The sequence below is a fragment of the Ornithorhynchus anatinus genome, chromosome 4, assembly GCF_004115215.2.
Source record: "Ornithorhynchus anatinus isolate Pmale09 chromosome 4, mOrnAna1.pri.v4, whole genome shotgun sequence".
Taxonomy (NCBI): domain Eukaryota; kingdom Metazoa; phylum Chordata; class Mammalia; order Monotremata; family Ornithorhynchidae; genus Ornithorhynchus; species Ornithorhynchus anatinus.
The window spans coordinates 99,406,385-99,415,507 of NC_041731.1; the positions used below are offsets into that span (position 1 = coordinate 99,406,385).

The 9,123-nt window shown below is 43.5% G+C and overlaps 1 non-coding gene across 1 annotated transcript; it reads right to left on the reverse strand.

Annotated features, from left to right (window-relative positions):
* Positions 1–2,524: 2,524 nt before the first annotated feature.
* On the reverse strand, positions 2,525–2,662 carry LOC114811809. Its single transcript, XR_003759505.1, has one exon. It is a non-coding gene; the product is annotated as a small nucleolar RNA SNORA7 (small nucleolar RNA).
* Positions 2,663–9,123: the final 6,461 nt, after the last annotated feature.

A 9,123-nucleotide genomic window follows, 5' to 3' on the forward strand; every position in this document is an offset into this window, starting at 1 on the left:
GTGCAGATTGCTCTACTCATCTCTGAAAGAGTACAATATAAGAGAGTTAGTAGACGTGTTCCCTGCCCACAAGGAGCTGTCGGTCTGAAGGGAGCTTACATTCAGTCACACAAGCGCTAAGAATGGGCATAATTAGAAATATATAAAGGCAAGGATGGCTGATAGGTTCACAGGAATTGGGCTGATGACTGTAAGTCTTTTTGGAGGTGGGATTTTAGAAGGGCTTGTGAAAGGAGGTGGGCTGAGGTCTGACGTATTTGTGAAGAAATAGAGTGTCGGCTTCTTGGTCAATAATAATAATTACGGTATTTGTTAAGCACTTACTATGTGCCAAACACTATTCTAATTGCTAAGGGAGATACAAGGTGATCAGGTTGTCCCACGTGAGACTCACAGTCTTAATCCCCATTTTACAGATGAGATAACTGAGGCAAAGAGAAGTTAAGTGGCTTGCTTCATGTCACCCAGCAGACAGATGGCAGAGCCGGGATTAGAACCCATGTCCGCTGACTCCCAAGCCCATGCTCTTGCCACTAAGTGCTCTTGCCACTAAGCCACATTGCTTCTCCATGGAAACACTGTGTGCAAGGCACAGAGCATGGTGCTACTAAACACTTGGGAGACTACAGGATAACAGAGTTGGTGGACGCATTCCCATTCCAACAGTTGGGGAAGTGGGTCTAGACTATAAGCTCCTTGTGGAGGGAATGTGTCTGTTGTTGCACTCTCCCAAGTGCTTAGTACCATGCTTTGCACACAGTAAGTGCTCAATAAATATGACTGAACAAATGAATGTTAGCCACAAACCCCACCGTAACAGAACGATCTCCTCTGACTCTGGAGACCCTTGAATTTGCACTGAAGAAACAACATAGTGTAGTGGATAGTGCATGGGCCTGCGAGTCGTTTAGACTGTGAGCCCGTCATTGGGCAGGGATTGTTTCTGTTGCCGAATTGTACGTTCCAAGTACTTAGTACAGTGCTCTGTACATAGTAAACGCTCAATAAATATGATTGAATGAATGAATTGGAATTGGACAAGATGTAAGCGGGGAGACAGTCAGGAGGTGAGCTTGCGAGGAGCGAAAATGTGGCTCACTATGGTTCTATACACCTTCGAATGAGGTTTCTGCTCCCCCACTCCTGGTATGATAATATGGGGTATGATAATGGATGTGTTTTAGTATTTAATTTGTCCTGGGGTTTGCCAGGGCTCAGACCTAACACCTCTGGATCAGGTACCTCAAGACTAATAATAATAATAATGTGTGGTATTTAAGTGCTTACTATGTGGCAGGCACTGTATTAAGCACTGGGGTGAATACAAGGAAATCTGTTTGGACACAGTCCCTGTCCAAAGTGGGGCTCACAGTCTCAATCATCATTTTATAGATGAGAGAACTGAGGCCAAGAGAAGTGAAGTGACTTGCCCAAGGTCACACAGCAGATAAGTGGGGGAGCCAGGATTGGGTTCTGATATACCATGCTGTAAGCTTGTTGTGTGTGCGCAGGGAATGTGGCTGTTCATTGTTATATTGTTATATTGAAGAGCAGCGTGACGTAGTGGAAGAGCATGGGCCTGGGAGAATGAAGTTCTCATCCTGGCTCTGCCACTTGTCTGCCGTGTGACCTTGGGTAAGTCACTTCACTTCTCTGGACCTCAGTTACCTCATATGAAAAATGGGGATTAAGACCGTGAACCTGTGAGCCCTTGGGACAGGGATTTTGTCCAACCTGATTTGCTCGATTTACCCCTCAGTGCTTAGAACAGTGCCTGGCACATGGTAAGCACTTAACTAATATCACAATTATTATTATTATGAGTTTTGCAATCCATTCCTCTGGGCAAGTCCTAGGGCTGGTGACTCCAGGATCCCTATTTGCGTGCATCCCAACACCTTTTTCACTACAGATTTGAAAATTAAATATAGGAACTGCTTAATAAAACATTTCTTTACTAAGAAGTATGATGCCCCGAAGTCTAAGAAAGTCCTGCTCTTTAAATTTAATCTCCTCTCTCAATTTATTTAGCTGCCGTCCGGTAAGTGTAAAAGCCATAAGGGAGTATTGGCAATAATGACCATTCCTTGCCTCATTCAGTGCTTCCTTAGATGCTATGTGAGTTTGGTGTCGCTTAGATTTTATTAACAATTTTCAGTTAGAAAACATCCTTTTGTTTACAGTGGAATTCAGGAGAGAAAAAATCATAACAAAAAATAATTCTGAAATGTGCTTCATTACAGAGCCACACTTATTCATAAGCAATAATAATCACAGTTGTTGCATTTCTTAAATACTTCTTGTCTTTTCTTATGCTGTCGAGTCGTTTCCAACCCTTATCGATGCCATAGACGTCTCTCCCAGAACGTACCACCTCTATCTGCAATCATTCTGGTAGTGGATCCGTAGGGTTTTCTTGGTAAAATCCAGAAGTGGTTTACCATTCCTCCTTCCTCACAGTCAAGTTGAGTCTCCGCCCTGGACTCTCTCCCATGCTGCTGCTGCCCAGCACAGGTGAGTTTTGACTTGTAGCAAATTGCCTTCCACTCGCTAGCCACTCGCCAAGCTAAGAATGGAATGGGTAGGCCTCTGCTTGACTCTCCCTTCCGTAGTCAATACTGGTAGAGGACTGGAAACTCTCCAGCTGCAATCCGGAAAGGGCTGTTAAGTGCTTATCCTGTGCCAAACACCGTACTCAGTGCTGGGGCAGATACAAGATAATCGGATCGGACACAGTCCCAGTTCTACATAAGGTTCACAGTCAAATTAGGAGGGATAATAAATATTGAATCCCCATTTTAAAGATGAGGAAATTGAGGCACAGGGAAGTTAAGTGACTGGCCCCAGTTGCACAAGAGGCAAGTGGCAGAGCGGGAATTAGAACCCAGGTGTTTTAAAGCCCTGCATCCCGATTCGCTGCTATGAAAATGTAGTTTTGGAAATATAGATGAGACTAACTATGGTAAATGCCTCTGTTTTCTTGTTTCTTGAGAATTTTGCTTCCATCTCCTGCTTTGGGGATCTTTCCTTACAGCCACTTGAAAGGTTTCCTTCACTGGCATTTGAACAGTGATAATCAAAGATACCAGCCCTCAGTGAGTCAAAACTAGAGTTTCTTTTTTCGGGGGTGGGGACTTTGGATACCAACAAACGTTTCTGGAATCCGTGTAAAAAAATCTGTCACCCGTCTTGTTTAATATTGTACTTTATAATACAAATGGCAAATAAGGCAGAGTGCCAAAAATGGAAAGCCATTTCAATTAAAATTCTCCTGGCTTTTCAGGGGTAACACAGGAATGTGTGTCTCTGCACTCTGCCCTTGAGCCCTGGCACAGTAGAGCAAAAATGCTTCAGAGCAGAGGGTTAGGTTGTGGGAGAGGAAGAGGGCAAGGAATTTGAGTTTCTGGAAGCCTTCAAAGGGCCCTTTTTATTTCTTCCTTTATCAGAGAGAAAGCTGGGAGATGGTTTGGCCAGGAGAGCAGGAATTGGACTATTAGCCACACAGAAAACCACAACCCATTGTGTCTACATCATATTTTGGTTTTATTTCCCTTTACCTCATGAAGAAGCAAGGGGTAAAACCAGAGTTGCAGTTCTCTGGACTGCAAATTCGTTCTCTAGACTGTAAGCTCATCCTCTAGATTGTAAGTTCTTCCTATAGACCATAAGCTCATTGTGGGCAGGGAACGTGTCTGCCAATTCGATTGTATTGTACTCTCCCAAGCGCTTACTACAGTGCACTGTACACTGTAAACACTCAATAAATACCATTAATGATGCAGAATCTAGGGGCAATGGGTCACACAAAATGGTTCCGATGGCAATCTGTTACCAGGGTAAAGTTATTCATTCAATTGTATTTATTGAGCACTAACTGTGTGCAGAGCACTGTACTAAGCACTTGGGAGAGAACAAAATAACAATAAACACACTCCCTGCCCACAGTGTGCTTACAGTCTAAAGAGTTGAGCTAACAGCCTAGAGGGCAAATAATATGTCATGGCAGTCCCTCCACCTTTCCTGTCTTCTAGGTCTCGCTGGTTGAAAATGGAGGAGGGATAGAGATGATGATAACAATAATTAAGGTATTTGTTTTGCACTTATTATGTGACAGGCACTGTTCTAAGCGCTGGGGTGGAAACAAGCAAATACACAGTCCCTGTCCCACGTGAGGCTCACAGTCTCAATCCCCCTTTTACAGAGGAGGTAACTAAGGCACAGAGAAGTGAAGTAGCTTGCCCAAGGTCACACAGCAGACAAGTGGGGGAGGAGGGGATTAGAACCTTCTGACTCCCAGGCCCCTGCTCTATCCTCCTCTCTGCCAGGTACCATTTTGTAGTCAAATTGTAATAATAATTATAATAATAATGTTGGTATTTGTTGTGTTTACTGCATGCAGAGCACTGTTCTAAGCTCTGAGGTAGATACAGGGGAATGAGGTTGTCCCATGTGAGGCTCACAGTCTTCACCTCCATTTTACAGATGAGGGAACTGAGGCACAGAGAAGTGAAGGACTTGCCCACAGTCACACAGCTGACAAGGGGCCGAGTTGGGATTCGAACCCATGACCTCTGACTCCCAAGCCCGGGCTCTTTCCACTGAGCCATGCTGCCAGGTGCTTAGTACAGTGCTCTGCACATAGTAAGCGCTCAATAAATACTGTTGAATGAATGGAGTCATTGATCCCTTACCTGGAATGCACCCTCACTCCTGCTGCTTCCAGCCCCGTAACCTCTATCTCCCTGACCCAGGTGCGGATATAGTACGTGTCCAAGTCTAAGGATGTTCTCCCTCCCCTCTCCCCGATCCCCATTTGTATGTGTCTGCAATCCACCCTGCCTATGACTTCTGGAAGGTGGTTCCTCCCTACCTAGCCTCGGCCTTGATATCTGGATTCAAGAAACTCACTGTTAGGATAGGGAAAGTCCTCTCTGAAAAACAATAAACCGCACTCTTACGGAAAATATAATTCTCCCTTAATGTATATTTACTAACGGTATTTATTATTCATCAGGATGCATATTTTAAAAATGTGATTCTAGATCCTGCACTTTTAATCCCAAACAAATGTTAAGAGATTTATTTTTATAATAATCCCTGAATGAGAGCTAAGTAAGCCTCTTCTGAACAGAGCCTGCCAAGTGGAGGATTGTTAGCTCTATCCGTTCAAAAGTGGTGCTAAATCTCTGGTTTCTTTCCTCTTATTGTTTCGAGACGCTGGGTAGCGGAGTACACCAGGGCCCTGGGATAAATTGCAGTTAGATTGGTACTATCCAACTGCAACGAGTGCCTGGATTTTGGCGAGGAGAGACTGGGCCTCACCTCACAACTCTGAACCTACCACAGCACTACGTGCAGTGTTGGGCACAGAGTATGCACTTTCCAAATAACGCAATTGTTATCGTTAAGGAGATGGGCAATTTTTGAAACCTTTGCAAGAGACAGAGGGATGTGATGATGGGAAGGGCTGTGAGGGTTGTTGGGGAAAGACAAGGGGAAGCAGTGTGGTCTAGTGAATAGAGCGTGGGCCTGGGTTCTAATTCCGGCTCTGTCACTTGTCTGCCATGTGAACTAGGGCGAGTTGCTTCGCTTCTCTGTGCCTCAGTTCCTTCCTCTGTAAAATGGGGATGAAGACGGTGAAAATGGGGATTAAGACTGTGAGCCCCATGTGTGAGGGGGACTGTGTCCAACCCAATTTCCTTGCTTCCACCCCAGCACTTACTGGGGAAGCAGCATGGTGTAGTGGCTAGAGCACCATACTGGGATTCAGAAGGTCATGGGTTCTAATCCTGACTCTGCCACTTGTCTGCCATGTGATCTTGGGTAATTCACTTCACTTTTCTGTGCCTCAGTTACCTCATGTGTAAAATGAGGATTAAGACTGTGAGCCCCATGCAGGACAGAGACTGTGTCCAACCTGATTTCCTTGTATCCACCCCAGATAGTATAGTGCCTGGAACATAGTGAGCACTTAAAAGATACCACAATTATTATCTTTATTATTAATAATAATAAGAAGAAGGAAATTTAAAGGAATACAAACCTTGGACTTTCAGCTCCTCCAGTTTGCAAGACATTTAATAGTCTACGTAGAATTTAGCTGTGGTACAGGCAGAGTAAATAACTTCCATTCCCTGCACTGCAGGGATAGGCTGCCAGAAAGGGAAAGCTTAAATCTGGGGTTGGTACAGCTGGGAATGGTTAACAGTAATCCAAGGCCAGTCCGCATTAGAAGGCAGTAATGGTGAGTGCTTACTCTCTTGCCAGGATACAGACCTGTCAGAACTGGGTGTCTTGACAAACTCGAGGGAGGAAAGTTTGTTTATTAGGGGCCTTTGATGCAACTCTAATGAGGGTCCTTTTCAAACTTCTTTTAAAACCTAGGAGTATATAAGCGACTTGAACTCTTTTTTCATTTGTGGAGTTCGCAAGCTTTTCATTTCCAGTGAATGGCTCTATCTAGCAGACTAAGCTGCTTCAGAAGAAAAAAAAAAGTAGCAAACCAAAAAACCACGGGAATGAGTGCAAAAAATTAACTGCTTTTCACTTTCATTTAAAACGGTCATAATGATTGTGTATCTATAAAAATAAATGCACATTGCTTGAAGTCAGTTGGTATGTGTCAATAGACATGCTGGCTCTTCTATTTTTAGCCTACTTCCAGGGTAGAAAAAAGGCGCTGGGATGCTGGGGATTGGCTAGGGCACGTTTCTGAAACTGGGATGAAAACAAGAATACTAGGAATAAAAATAAGTGAGTTGAGTTGAGTGCTTACTATACTCAACTCACTCTGTGGAGTGCTTACTGTACAGGCCAAGCACTGGGTGAGTTATGATACAATCATTTCAGATCCAGTCCTTGTCCCACATGGGGCTCACCGTCTAAGTAGGAGGGTGAACAGGTATCAAATCCCCATTTTACGGTAAAGAAGCCGAGGCACAGAGAAGTTAAGTGACTTGTCCAAGATCACACAACAGGCAGGCGGCAGAGGTGGAATTAGACCCCAGGTCTTCTGACACTCAGGTCTGCATTAATTCTACTAGGCCACCCTGTGTCTCATAGAATGTCATTACTAGGACAGATAAATGGTCCTACTTACCTGGCATTTGGTTCAAAGTGTGACAATAGGATGCTTAGGGGATCTGGGCATATGCAGTTCTCTTTATCATCCAATCCGAATGAAGGTTCTCCTTGACTCTATCCCATCACCAGATACAGGATCCAGTCTTGGCTTTCAAGGAAGAATCTGGCTGTAATCAATCAATCAGTCATATTTATTGAGCACTTACTATGTGCAGAGCACTGTACAAAACACTTGGGAGAGCTCCTTAAGGGCAGGGAGTGTCTGCTGATTCTACTGAATTGTACTTTTCTGAATTGTACCTTCCCAAGTGCTTAGTACATTGCTCTGTACAGAGTAAGTGCTCAATAAACACCGATTTACTGATTGGTTGAGAGTACAATATAGCAATGTTACAGAGTTGGTAGACACGTTCCTTGCCACAGTGAGCTCAGATCCAGGTTTCAATTCTGGAAGCTGGGCTGGCTGGCCAGATGATCTCCTAGAGACACTCTGAGGTCTCTATTTTGGGGATTTTATTATTCAGTCTCTCAAAAGTTATGCTTCCTCTTGATGTGATTAACGTTTCTGTTCATCTATGAAGCTTGTCTAGTCTTATGCAGTCAAGTCTTCTCTGACCCATAAGGAAGCCAAGGACACATCTCTTCCAGATGCCCCACCTCCATCTGCAATCATTCTGGTAGTGGATCCAGAGAGTTTTCTTGGTAAAAGTACGGAAGTGGTCTCCTTCTGTGCAGTAAACTTGATTCTCTGCCCTTGACTCTCTCCCATGCCCCTGTTGCCCAGCACAGATGCGTTTTGACTTGTAGCAGATTGCTTTCCACTTGCTAGCCACTGGCCAAGCTAGGAATGGAATGGACAGGCCTCTGCTTGACTCTCCCTCCCATGGTCGAGATGGTAAAGGACTGGAAACTCTCCAGGTGCCACCCTCAGAGGGGATCTATAAAGCAGTGGACACTAAATTGAGAGGCAACTTTCAGCTCTGTAAGATAAAAGAAAAAAAACTTTGGGCATAGGGATTCCTAAACGCAGACTGGTTCATAATCTTGGGTATCCTCAGATTTATTGTTAGTTCACAGTGGTTTGCTTATTTTGGTGAAATCGTTCATAATAATTTACAATAATAACTATAATAATAGTTGAGGTATTTGTTAAGTGTTTCCTTTGTACCAAGCACTTTACTAAACCCTGAGGTGTATACCAGTAAATCGGGATGGACACAGCCCCTGTCATTCTAATTTACTCAGGCAATTAATTTTCAATTTAAAAATATTAAATCTTTCTGTTAAAACTTTATACTGAGAAGCAGTATGGGACAATGGAAAGATCACAGGACAAGGAGTCAGAGGACCTTGGTTCTAAACCTGTTTCTGCCATATAACCTAAGGAAAGTCAATTTCTCTTTGCCTCAGTTTCCTCACCTGGAAAATGAGGATTCAAAACCTGTTTGCCCTCCTACTTCACCTGTAAGTTTCATGTATGAGAAGGACTATGTCAGATAGGATTACCTTAGCTAGATCTACCTTAGCTCTTCATGCAGTGTTCGGTACAAATTTGTGGTGTTTAGCAATTACTATATGCTGTACTAAGGTCTTAGAACAGTGCTTGGCACATAGTAAGCACTTAACAAATATCATTTAAAAATGGCATAGGTTAAAATGCCCAGACTCTTAACGACTGTTTGCAGGCAGTAATTTAAAGAATTCCACATTTGCATTTTTACATTCATTGTGATAGCTAGGGATCTAGTTCTGATAGAATCTCTGTGATTCTTTCCTGAAGCTCTTTCATGGCATATTACAGACATTTTTGTCTTGAAAGTTTGGTATTGAGCTGACACCATGGCCTAAATTCCACTCTGTGATACACTGGCTTTATTCATTCATTCATTCATGCATTCATTCAGTAGCATTTATTGAGCACTTACTACGTGCAGAGTACTGTACTAAGCACTTGGAATGTACAATTTGGCAACAGAGACAGTCCATGCCCAATGATGGGCTCACAGTCTAATCGGGGGATACAGGCAGCAGAGCAAAGCA